Consider the following 12,677-nt stretch of genomic DNA (forward strand, 5'->3'; position numbering starts at 1 on the left):
CTTAGTATTTTAACTAATAGTCTCTGCAGATTTCAGAGATTTATCTTTGTAATCTACCTGTTTGCAGGTTTTCATTCACTTGTTGAAATCTCTTTCACTGAAATATGTTTAACAGAGTCAAGCAAAGGTTTTGGAATGCAATTTAGGATACAAAATTGTTCATTCAAATTTTTTTGCCAAGAATTACTTTTGTATGTGACAAAGTATAAAACAAACAAACAAACAAAAACTAACAAATAAACCAAAGCAGAACTCTGGCCTGTTTAGTAATTTCCTAGAAGACATCAAATTACTGTTTTCTGAATGTAAAAGTGACAGAATTCCAGCTGAGCTATTTCAAATCCTAAAAGATGATGTCGTCAAAGTACTTCCTTCAATATACCAGAATTTGGAAAACTCACTAGTGGCCACAAGACTTGAGAAGGTCAGTTACATTCCAATTCCAAAGAAGGGCAATGCCAAAGAGTGTTCAGACTATCATACAATTGTGCTCATTTCACGTGCTAGCAAGATAATGCTCAAAATCCTTGAAGCTAGGCTTCAGTGCTACATGAATGGAGAAATTCCAGATGCACAAGCCAGATTTAGAAAAGGTATATGGACCGAAAGTCAAGCTGTCAACATCCTTTGAATCATAGAAAAAGCAAGAGAATTATAGGAAAACATCTGCTTCATTGACTATGCTAAAGTCTTCCTGTAGATCACAACAAACTGTGGACAATTCTTCAAGAAATGGGAGTGCCAGACCACCTTACCTGTCTCCTGAGAAACATGTATGCAGGTCAAGAAGAAATAGTTAGAAATGGACTGGTCCAAAACTGGGAGAGGAATAGGTCATGGCTGTATATTGTCACCCTACTTATTTAACTTAAATGCAGAGTACATCAGGAGAAATGCCAGGCTGGGCCAATCACAAACTAGAATCAAACTATATCAATTACCTTACATATACAGATGATACCACCCTAATGGAAGAAAGCAAAGAGGAACTAAAATGTCTCTTGGTAATGGTGGAAGAGGAGAGTGGAAAAGCTGAATTAAAATTCAACATTCATTAGATCGTTCTGGTTGCACGTGGAGCGTTCCTGCCCAATTCTTACAAAGCTCTGCAGCCCGCGCCTCCCGCGCTTCCCTGCCCTGCCCCCACTTCCCAGTGGCGGATGCAGGCGTCTGTGCTGCTTTTCCGCTGGGGGAGTTACTGTTGGGCTTGTAATCTGTTGGTTTTAATTATTTATCTATTTTTCCTTCCTGTTATGTTGCCCTCTGTGTTTCCAAGGCTCGCCACAGACTCGGCAGGGAGAGTGTTTCCTGGTGTTTGGAAACCTCTCTTCTTAAAATTCCCTTCCCGGGACGGAGCTCCCTCCCCACCTCCTTTGTCTCCTTTTTCGTCTTTTATATTTTTTCCTACCTGTTTTTGAAGACAATGATCTGCTTTTCTGGTTGCCTGATGTCCTCTGCCATTTCTCCAAAGAAGACATACGGATGGCTAACAAACACATGAAAAGATGCTCAACATCACTCATTATTAGAGAAATGCAAATCAAAACCACAATGAGGTACCACTTCACACCAGTCAGAATGGCTGCGATCCAAAAATCTGCAAGCAATAAATGCTGGAGAGGGTGTGGAGAAAAGGGAACCCTCCTACACTGTTGGTGGGAATGCAAACTAGTACAGCCACTATGGAGAACAGTGTGGAGATTCCTTAAAAAATTGCAAATAGAACTACCTTATGACCCAGCAATCCCACTTCTGGGCATACACACCGAGGAAACCAGAATTGAAAGAGACACATGTACCCCAATGTTCATCGCAGCACTGTTTATAATAGCCGGGACATGGAAACAACCTAGATGTCCATCAGCAGATGAATGGATAAGAAAGCTGTGGTACATATACACAATGGAGTATTACTCAGCCGTTAAAAAGAATTCATTTGAATCAGTTCTGATGAGATGGGTGAAACTGGAGCCAATTATACAGAGTGAAGTAAGCCAGAAAGAAAAACACCAATACAGTATACTAACACATATATATGGAATTTAGGAAGTTGGCAATGACGACCCTGTATGCAAGACAGGAAAAAAGACACAGATGTGTATACCAGACTTTTGGACTCAGAGGGAGAGGGAGAGGGTGGGATGATTTGGGAGAATGGGAATTATAACATGTATACTGTCATGTAAGAATTGAATCGCCAGTCCATGTCTGACGTAGGGTGCAGCTTGCTTGGGGCTGGTGCATGGGGATGACCCAGAGAGATGTTGTGGGGAGGGAGGTGGGAGAGGGGTTCATGTTTGGGAACGCATGTAAGAATTAAAGATTTTAAAATTTAAAAAAAATAAAAAATTTAAAAAAAAATTCAACATTCAAGAAACGAACATCATGGCATCTGGTCCCATCACTTCATGGCAAGTAAATGGAGAATAAATGGAAACTGGCAGATTTTATTTTCTTTGGCTCCAAAATCACTGCAGACAGTGACTGGAGCAATGAAATTAAAAGACACTTGCTTCTGGGGGTGGGGGGAAGCTATGACAAACCCAGACAACATATTAAAAAACAGAAACATCACTTGACTTACAAAAGTCCATATAGTCAAATTTATGCATTTTCCAGTAGCCATCTGTGAATATGAGAGTTGGACCGTAGAGAAGACTGACTGCTGAAGAAGTGATGCTTTCAAAGTGCTGTGTTGGACAAGACTCTTGAGAGTCCCTTGAACAGCAAGGAGAGCAAACCAGTCAATCCTAAAGGAAATCAAACCCGAATATTCATTGGAACGACTGGTGCTGAAGCTGAAGATCCAATACATTGGCCACCTGATTTGATGAGCCAACTCACTGGAAAAGACTCTGATGCTGGAAGAGATTGAGGGCAGGAGAAGAAGGGAGTGACAGAGAGAGAGATGATTGCATGGCATCAGGCACTCAGTGGAAATGAGTTTGAGCAATTGTGAAGGACAGGGACACCTGGCGTGCTCTCCAGTCCATAGGATCACAAAGAATTGGACATAACTTAGTGACTGAACAATAGCAATGTTTTCCAAGAAATTAGGACAAGTTATTTTTATCAATACAATAAAAATATTAAAAGATTCATAAAATTATTTTATGGCTATTAGCCTTGTCCACAAGCAGTATTTTTTGAGCCCTTAATATAATTATTTTATTTGCTTTTTATTTGAAAATTTATGTTGTGATGAGATGTCACGTCTTCAGAATCTGAAATGGGGAAATGTAAAATCTTTTTTTTTTTTAGAAAAGTTGATATAAATTGAATAATTTTGAGAAATATATAGCGCTCTTGAAATACTATAAAGAAAAAAGTTCTGTAGGATGTACCACATGCAATAATTATAGCAACAGCTCTCAAAGGATTAAAGCACTAGAAATTGTAGTGTACCAATCTGCAATCAGGTAAATTAATCCTCAGAGGAGTCATGTACCACAGTCTCAAGTAATCAGTAACAACTGTGTCATATTGCTGAAGCACACTCCAAGAAGTATAGTTTTCCCTACCTGTTAATTGTCCTACAACAACTGAAATTTATTAGGCTGTGACAAAAACTCAGGCCCGTGATCAATGGAAATCCAAGAGATTAAGCTACAAAGGTAACACTACTGTTACAAGTTTATCTTTTTCTTCTCTTTGTGTTTTAGTTCTGTTTTTATGAGAAAAATTTTGTTAATAATATATTTTCATTTACCATGATAAAATAGTTTTAAGTGTTTTAATAATTGAAAACATAGAAAATAGTTTTGTTATAATAAATATAAATACTTCGATAAAAAAGATTTATCTATATTTACATTTTTTTTAACTTTAGGAAAATGTCTTCATTTTTAAGCAGTATCTAGTGTATGGCCATGTAACTCTTTGCATTTTGCAGAAGCATATATAAACTGCATAAAAGAGTAACATTGGAACTTACGTTACCATATGTAAAATAGATAGCCAGCAGGAATTTGCTGTATGGTTCAGGAAGCTCAAACAGGGGTTCTGTATCAACCTAGAGGGGTAGGATGGGGAGGGAGATGGGAGGGAGTTTCAAAACGGAGGGGCTATATGTATACCTATGGCTGATTCAAGCTGAGGTTTGACAGAAAAGAGCAAAGTTCTGTAAAGCAATTATCCTTCAATAAAAAAGAAATTAAAAAAAAAAGTTGTACTGCAGTAAGTAATACTAAAAGCCTGGGTTAATAAATTTAACTGTGATTTGAATTATTTGAAATGTCTTTGTTAATAATAATGTCCTTTCCAGAGCCATCAAATAATGTTAATTAAATCTCTGCTTAATTTCACAGTTGTGTTTAATTAGCTCAATCACTTTTTGAAATGTATCAGGCTATAAAAAGAATGATCTATTGAGAGAATGTTTAATGGCAAATTGTTAGCTGCCAGATTTGATCCCTGAATGATTGTTGGATATGTGGAAACATAAAATGCATTAAAATCATTGCATTCATAAACAGGCTTTGTAGATTAAGAGGTTAGTGCATGAAGTTCAAATAATTTTCTCTATATATCAGAAAGGAGTAATTACAAGATGACTTTAATGGTATATACTGAAGCTTTTTGATAAAGGAAGAAGTTACACCTGTAGTTTCACTGTGGTTATTTGAAATATGCTTTTACAAGAAAGACTTTAATCTTTGGCAATATAAAGAAGTGCCGTAATGTGAATATGAACTTTAATACTGCTTATGGGAAAGTCAAATTAATACCCTAAGGGAAGAATTACCCTAAGGATACCTCTTCTGTCAAGATTCATACTTATTACTAAGCCAGCATGATAATAAATTATTTCTTGAACAAATTACCATTGATTTACAAACAAGATTTCAATTAAAGTTCACTTCCCATATTATTAGAAAGTAAGGTGCTTTCTTTTCTTTCTTTCTTTTTTTTTGCTGTATTTTGTAAAAGCACAATTCCAAATTTATTTTTTTAGCAGATAGGAGTTACTTTGTTTAACCTAGGAAATCGTCAATTTTCAGATTATTGTTTAGGGTATGGTGAGGTTAGATGGGATTCAAACACGAGACTACTATCATTATGTCAATCAAACACAATTTTACTATATAAATAGTTGACTTTGAAATGTTTTTGGCTTTGAAATTATGACAAAATACAGTTTCTTCAGGGAAGTTTTTGAAAGTAGTGTGGAATAAAATGTTTATTATGGATTAAGAGAAACAACTATGTTTATATAATATAAATCAAACAATTACCATTAAGCACTTTCTTCAGGCATCTTGATTTGCATGTCAAATTTAAATAGAGGACAATTATATTTTAATAATATTTAAAATGTTTTAATAAAACACTAAGACCCCAAATTTAAACATTTAACATATATACAGATTCATTAAATATTAAAGTTGTACAAATACAACTAAGTATCTATTCTTCTCTACTAATATGAAACTTAACAGAGAGTAATCTGTGATTAATTTATAATAAGCATATATTTATTTTCATATTCTGAACTCTAAAGATGACAGGGAACCTTTTTAAGGAAAAATAGTGAAGTTTTATTGAAAGATTTGAGATTTTCTATTTGTCACTATTTGGATTATTGAGATGGGAATAACCACCAGTTTTAAAGTAACCACCTGTGAACAAATAAATATTCTTGTAATAATTTCCATTTAAAAATAAAAAAAAAAACTGATGTAAATTATTGCACAAGATAATTCCCATCCCAGTCTGATCTTCTGTTCTCATTTGTACGACTCTGATCCTTCTCAATTTTTGCTACATTTTATCTCATAGAATGTCATATATTAATATTTAAACTACTTCTATAATGTATGATCAAGAAACTGATTTAGAGATCATTTAGTTGGGGGATGGCTGGTATATACTTTTCATGCGTTAACTTCAGTAGCAGCTGCTTAGAGGTCTGAGTGGAGAGGGATTCAAGGGGAAGCTGGTTTAACCTCCTCAGAAAACTGTGCTGATGTGATGGGTGACATTGTTAGAGATTGGGGATGAGCATGTATGCCTAGATAGCTTTTACTTCATCTTTTTTCCAGTTATATTTATTTTGTATTGATTTCTCAATCTAGGTCCCAGTATCACTCTCTTAAAAGCAAGAACAAAACCAAATTAAAAGTATTTTAGCATATTTTTAATTTAAATTTATTTATTTTAATTGGAGGCTAATTACTTTATAATATTGCATTGGTTCTGCCACACATCAACATTCATCTGCCACAGGCACACATGTATTCCCCATCCTGAACACCCCTCCCACCTCCCTCTCCTACCCTCCTTCCAGGTCATCCCAGTGCACCAGCCCTAAGCATCCTGTATCCAACCTGGACTGGCGATTTGTTTCTTATATGATATTATATGTGTTTCAATGACATATTTGTTAAAATGAAGTGAAGTGAATGAAAGTCGCTCAGTCGTGTCTGACTCTTTGTGACCCCATGTATTATATAGTCCATGGAACTCTCCAGGCCAAAATAATTGAGTGGGTAGCCTTTCCCTTCTCCAGGGGATCTTCCCAACCCAGGGATCAAACCCAGGTCACCCTCACTGCAGGTGGATTCTTTACCAGATGAGCCAAGGGTTAAAATGAAATACAGTATTAAATTATTATGACTCTGTAAAGATTGTTCTTAAGCTATTCCAGGTAGTGTAGTATGATTACATTTTCTTTCTTGGACAGATTTTTATTTTGTTTTCTCTGGAGTTAATCAGTGCCTAATGAACATTTTTTTCTTGATTGCAAGCTATTTTAAGGTAGATATCATTGTTTATTTTGTTCAAGGATACATCTTAAAGTATCTAGTACAACAACTGAAACATGTTATAAGCTCAATAAACATTTTTGTCAAATTACAATTATTTATTATTTAAACTTGCCTGGAGAATCCCAGGGACGGGGGAACCTGCTAGGCTGCCGCCAGCTCTGGGATCGCAGAGTCGGACACGACTGAAGCAACTTAGCAGCAGCAGCAGTAGAACTATAACATTTCTCTCTTTATGATCAGTTGCATTATCTAATTCTTTGGTTACATTTTTATTCTTAAAGACATATCCTGTAAAGGCCTATATATTGTTCCCATTGGATAATTTCCTACTTTGCCAACTAAAGTCTGTCTAGTCAAGGCTATGATTTTTCCTATGGTCATGTATGGATGTGAAAGTTGGACTGGGAAGAAGGCTGAGCGCCAAAGAATTGATGCTTTTGAACTGTGGTGTTGAAGACTCTTGAGAGTCCCTTGGACTGCAAGGAGATCCAACCAGTCCATTCTGAAGGAGATCAACCCTGGAATTTCTTTGGAAGGAATGATGTTAAAGCTGAAGCTCCAGTACTTTGGCCACCTCATGCGAAGAGTTGACTCATTGGAAAAGACTCTGATGCTGGGAGGGATTGGGGGCAGGAGGAGAAGGGAACGACCGAGGATGAGATGACTGGATGGCATCACGGACTCGATGGACGTGAGTCTGAGTGAACTCTGGGAGTTGGTGATGGACAGGGAGGCCTGGCGTGCTGCGATTCATGGGATCGCAAAGAGTTGCACATGACTGAACAACTGAACTGAACTGAACTGCATGGCTGTGATCCTAGGATATCCCTTTATTTGTCATACTGGAAATTTTTGAGTTTTTCCCCTATATGAGTTCTCTTTTTCATGGATTACTTCATATTCTCTTTATTTTCTTGTTTTGGTGAAGCCTGGACTTCCCTGGTGGCTCAGATGGTAAGGAAAATGCCAGCAGTGTGGGAGACCTGGGCTCAATCCCTGGATCGGGAAGATCCTCTGGAGAAAGAATGCCTACCCACTCCAGTATCCTTGCTTGGAGAATTGCATGAGCAGAGGAGGCTGGTAGGCTACAGTCCATAGGGTCACAAAGAGTTTGGCACAACTGAGAGACAAACACTTTTGACTTTTTTTCTTTTGGCGAAGCATATTCTTTAGTATCCTCCTGTGAAAGAATGTAGAGATGGGAGAATTTTTTCAGCTACATATCTAGAATTGGTTATGTGTTAGAGTGGCTAGAAAGTAAATTCTACATAAGAAAATAGTTTCCTAATTTTACTGAGTTTCAGATTTCCAGTAATGCTTTTGCAAATTCTGATGTCATATAATACGTGCGTGTATGAAGTCATTTCAGTCGTGTCTGACTCTGCTACTGTGTGGATCATAGCCCGCCACGTTCCTCTATCCATTGGGTTTTCCAGGCAAGGAGATGAGAGTGGGTTGCCATTTATATATGTGGCACATTTTGTGATATGTATTTCTAATCTAGAGACTTTGTTGTTTGGAAATCGTTGTCCTACAAATCTATTTCTTAAATTAATTGCTCCATTTATTTTTCTGCCTCTAGGCTAGTTTTCCTTGTTTGGACTTAGCATCTCTCGATTTAATCATATAAGTTTATTATCTCATTTTTCCTATTATTTTTAAAAAAATCTGCTTTGTGAAAAATTTGCTCAATATTTTTTCCAACTTGGTTACATTTTTAAAATGTATGCTGTCTTATTTTCAATTTTGAAGTTCAGATTCTTTGAATATCAATTTTTATTATTTTAATAGCATCTAGTTAGCTTTAACATAGATGCTTTATATTTTATTTAAGTGAGGATATTTATCACTTTTATTTTCTTAAAGTCAACTTCTGGTCTGTTAAATTTTTTTTTCTTTAATTTTGTTTAGATTTCTCCATTTTTTTTTAGCTTAGAAGCTTTTAGTGCTGATTGATTTTATATTTTTTAAATGAGGTACAAAAATGCTCTTTGGAGGCATTGCGTATGTTGGCATAACTTTCCAATAAAATATTTTAGGCAACAGAAAAATATTCAGAGGTGCAAAATCTTGAGAGAGCATAACATTTTAGGAAACAAAGTATTTGAGTATGGTTAGAATCTTAGGGTCAGATGAAAAATTAATCTGTGGAAAGAACTCTCAGAAAATTAAAGCATCAAAGCATAAAATAATGCAAAGAGTATTCCAGTGTTGAGCTGTATAGTATAATGATTTATTATTTGGGCTAGTTACCAGGAAACGTAGTTTATTGGCTGTATGAGTTTTGATGAGTCTCTTAATCTGTACAATGAATTTTTTGGTTTAAGACTACTTTCATTTATTTTTCCAACTCTGATTTAATTGAGATGTTCCCAACTGCAAGAATAAGGCCCAGTTGGCAGATACTTTTGGGATTTCATACTCTTCTGCATCTCCCTAATAATCTGATGGTCCTCAGCCAATCTGGTGAAAATTCTTTTTTCCTACACACACTATAAAATGTTTTATGTAGTGTCACTTAGTTCCATTCTGGCAAAGAATTTTAAGTTTCAGTGAATCACAGAACTATGGTATTCTAGTAATTCTGTAAGCATTAGTCATCATCTAGCCCAAATACCCAGCTGATGCTTGAATTATTTCCAAAACATCTCTGCCAGTGGATGTCTTTGCTAAGATTGAATGTTGCAAGTTATATTTAACTAGATACTCTCAAATAAGTCCATGCTTTAGACTGCTCTGACTAAAAGTTATTTCTTATATCATTCCTGTTTTTATAGTTCTAATTTTCATGCCTTTGAAGGTTGTAATTAAATGGAAATTATCATAAAGTGTTATTTTAAGAAGAGAGTTAATAGATTTCTAGTGCCTAACCCAGTGTGTAACTCTTCAACAGAAAATGTTAGTGATTATTTTTCCTCAAATATTTGAAGACAGGAATCAAATTATCCTCCTCTCATATTCAGGCTTATCTTCTCACTGTGAACCAGCCTAAATTCCTATAATTATGGCTCAGCTGAGAAGGTTTGTAGCCCACTAAAATTTGAGATTGCTTCATCTAGTTTGTGTGTGTGTGTGTGTGTGAATCATTCTTAGAATGTGGGGAAGTCACTGTCAAGCTTTGTAAGTTGAAGCAAAACTAGCAGTGGAGAAGCAGTTGAAATCATCCAGGAAGAGATGATAGAGGTTAGGCTAGGATAGCAGTTGAGTAGGTTGTGGTAGTAAAGTATGAAGGACTTCCTAATGGATTAGGAGAGAACAAAAGGAATAAAGTTGATTTCTCAATATTTAACTTGAACAACAGAGGGACTGTGGTACCATTTACAAAATGGGGAAGACTAGTGGGGAAACAGATTTTGTTTTGGATTTAAGTTTGAAATGACTAAAAGATATTCTGGAGGATATCTTAATTAGAACTTTGACTAGATATGACTAATGGAAACTTACTTATCTCAATTTAAAATTATGACCACTAACCCCAAAGTGCAGCTAGTCATTTGAAAAGTTCTGCTGCATTTCCCATATCAGTTTGCTCTCCTGATCTTTTAGTTTCTCAAAGTTAAGGTACACACTTGGGGATCTTATAAACATGCAGGTCCTAAAAATCTTGTGATATACCTGATAATTTGCATTTCCAACAAATTGTAGGGAATACCAGGGTTGATTGATCCTCAGATTTACTTTGAGTTGCAGCTCTTTTTCACTTCCACTTAATTTGGCATTTCCTAATCATCCTTTCTTATTGATGATTGTCCTTGTCCTTTTGTGTGTGTGCTCAGTTGTGTCTGATTCTTTGCGACCCCATGTACTGTAGCCCGCCAGAGTCCTCCATCTGTGAGATTTTCCATTAAGAGTGAAGTGGGTTTCCATTTCCTTATCCAGGGCATCTTCCTGACGCAGGGATCAAACCCACTTCTCCTGCATTGGTAGGTGTGTTTTTTACCAGATACTGTGCCTTATTCAAGGAAATATTAGAGAAAAAAATCAGAGAATTTTTGTATGTACTTTCATCAGTATATCTATGAACCTACTAAATCAGTAGGTCTTCCTTCTTCAATGGTGGGCTTCTAACTAAGTCCAGTTACTCTGCTTATTTACTAGATTGCATCCACTTTTATCCCATCATTGCTACCTCTAAGCACCATTACATTTTCACTTCTTACAGAATTATTCTCTTCAACATACTTATATATTGAAATTTACCCTAGCTTTAAGATTTAAATAAAAAGGAAATTATATTGATGCTTCTTCTATTGATTCCTTTTAATGTAAAACGTTCCACAAAAGCATATATGAGTACTTCTTTTCTCTATTGCATTCTTTCCAATTTTCAGTGGTAGTTCTAGTAAATCGCTATTGTTAAAATCAATCATTTACTTTACATTGCCATATATAATGGTAAATTCTCAGTTCTCATTTGATCTAGTTTGTCAAAATTATTTACATAGTTTTTAAACACTATTTTTCCTTGGCCTTTGTAACACAAACTTCCCTTTGATTTTCCTCTGACTTGACTGGTTTGCCTTCTCTGAATTTTTGTTGTTGTTCAGTCGCCAATTTATGTCTGACTCTTTATGATCCCATGGACTGTAGCACACCAGGCTTTCCTGTCCTTCACTGTGTCTCAGAGTTTGCTCAAACTCATGTCCATTGAATCGGTTAAAATATTGTGTGTCTCAGGTATAGGGCCTCTTCTCTTTTATATCTGTATACTAACTCTAGGTCAGCTCTTAATTTCATGTCTTTAAATTCTGTATGTGTTCTTGATTCCTGGAAATACATCTTTAGCCGAGGTATTTTCAGTGACCTACAGCCCCAAATCCTGAAAGATGATGCTGTGAAAGTGCTGCACTCACTATGCCAGCAAATTTGGAAAACTCAGCAGTGGCCACAGGACTGGAAAAGGTCAGTTTTCATTCCAATCCCAAAGAAAGGCAAGGCAAAAGAATGCTCAAACTACAGCACAGTTGCACTCATCACACATACTACTAATGCTCAAAGTTCTCCAAGCCAGGCTTCAGCAATACCTGAACAGTGAACCTCCAGATGTTCAAGCTGGTTTTAAAAAAGGCAGAGGAACCAGAGATCAAATTGTCAACATCTGCTGGATTATCAAAAAAGCAAGAGAGTTCCAGAAAAACATCTATTTCTGCTTTATTGACTATACCAAAGCCTTTGACTGTGTGAATCACAATAAACTGGAAAATTCTGAAAGAAATGGGAATACCAGACCACCTGACCTGTCTCTTGAGAAATCTGTATGCAGGTCAGGAAGCAATAGTTAGAACTCGACATGGAAAAACAGACTGGTTCCAAATAGGAAAAGGAGTATGTCAAGGCTGTATATTGCCCTCGTCCAAGGTAAAGAGCAGTGGCTGTGCTTTGCTGGAGCAGCCATGAAGAGATACCCCACACCCAAGGTAAGAGAAACCCAAGTAGATGGTAGGTGTTACAAGAGGGCATCAGAGGGCAGATACACTGAAACCATACTCACAGAAGACTAGTCAATCTAATCACACTAGGACCACAGCCTTGTCTAACACAATGAAACCAAGCCATGCCTTCGGGGCAACTCAAGATGGGTGGGTCATGGTGGAGAGGTCTGACAGAATGTGGTCCACAGGAGAAGGGAATGGCAAGCCACTTCAGTATTCTTGCCTTGAGAATTCCATGAACAGTATGAAAAGGCAAAATGATAGGATACCAAAAGAGGAACTCCCCAGGTCATTAGGTGCCCAATATGCTACTGGAGATCAGTGGAGAAATAACTCCAGAAAGAATGAAGGGGTGGAGCCAAAGCAAAAACAACACCCAGCTGTGGATGTGACTGGTGATAGAAGCAAGTCCGATGCTGTAAAGAGCAATATTGCATAGGAACCTGGAATGACGTGTCCATGAATCAAGGCAAATTGG

Source organism: Capra hircus, chromosome 15, assembly GCF_001704415.2.
Source record: "Capra hircus breed San Clemente chromosome 15, ASM170441v1, whole genome shotgun sequence".
NCBI classification, from domain to species: Eukaryota; Metazoa; Chordata; class Mammalia; order Artiodactyla; family Bovidae; genus Capra; species Capra hircus.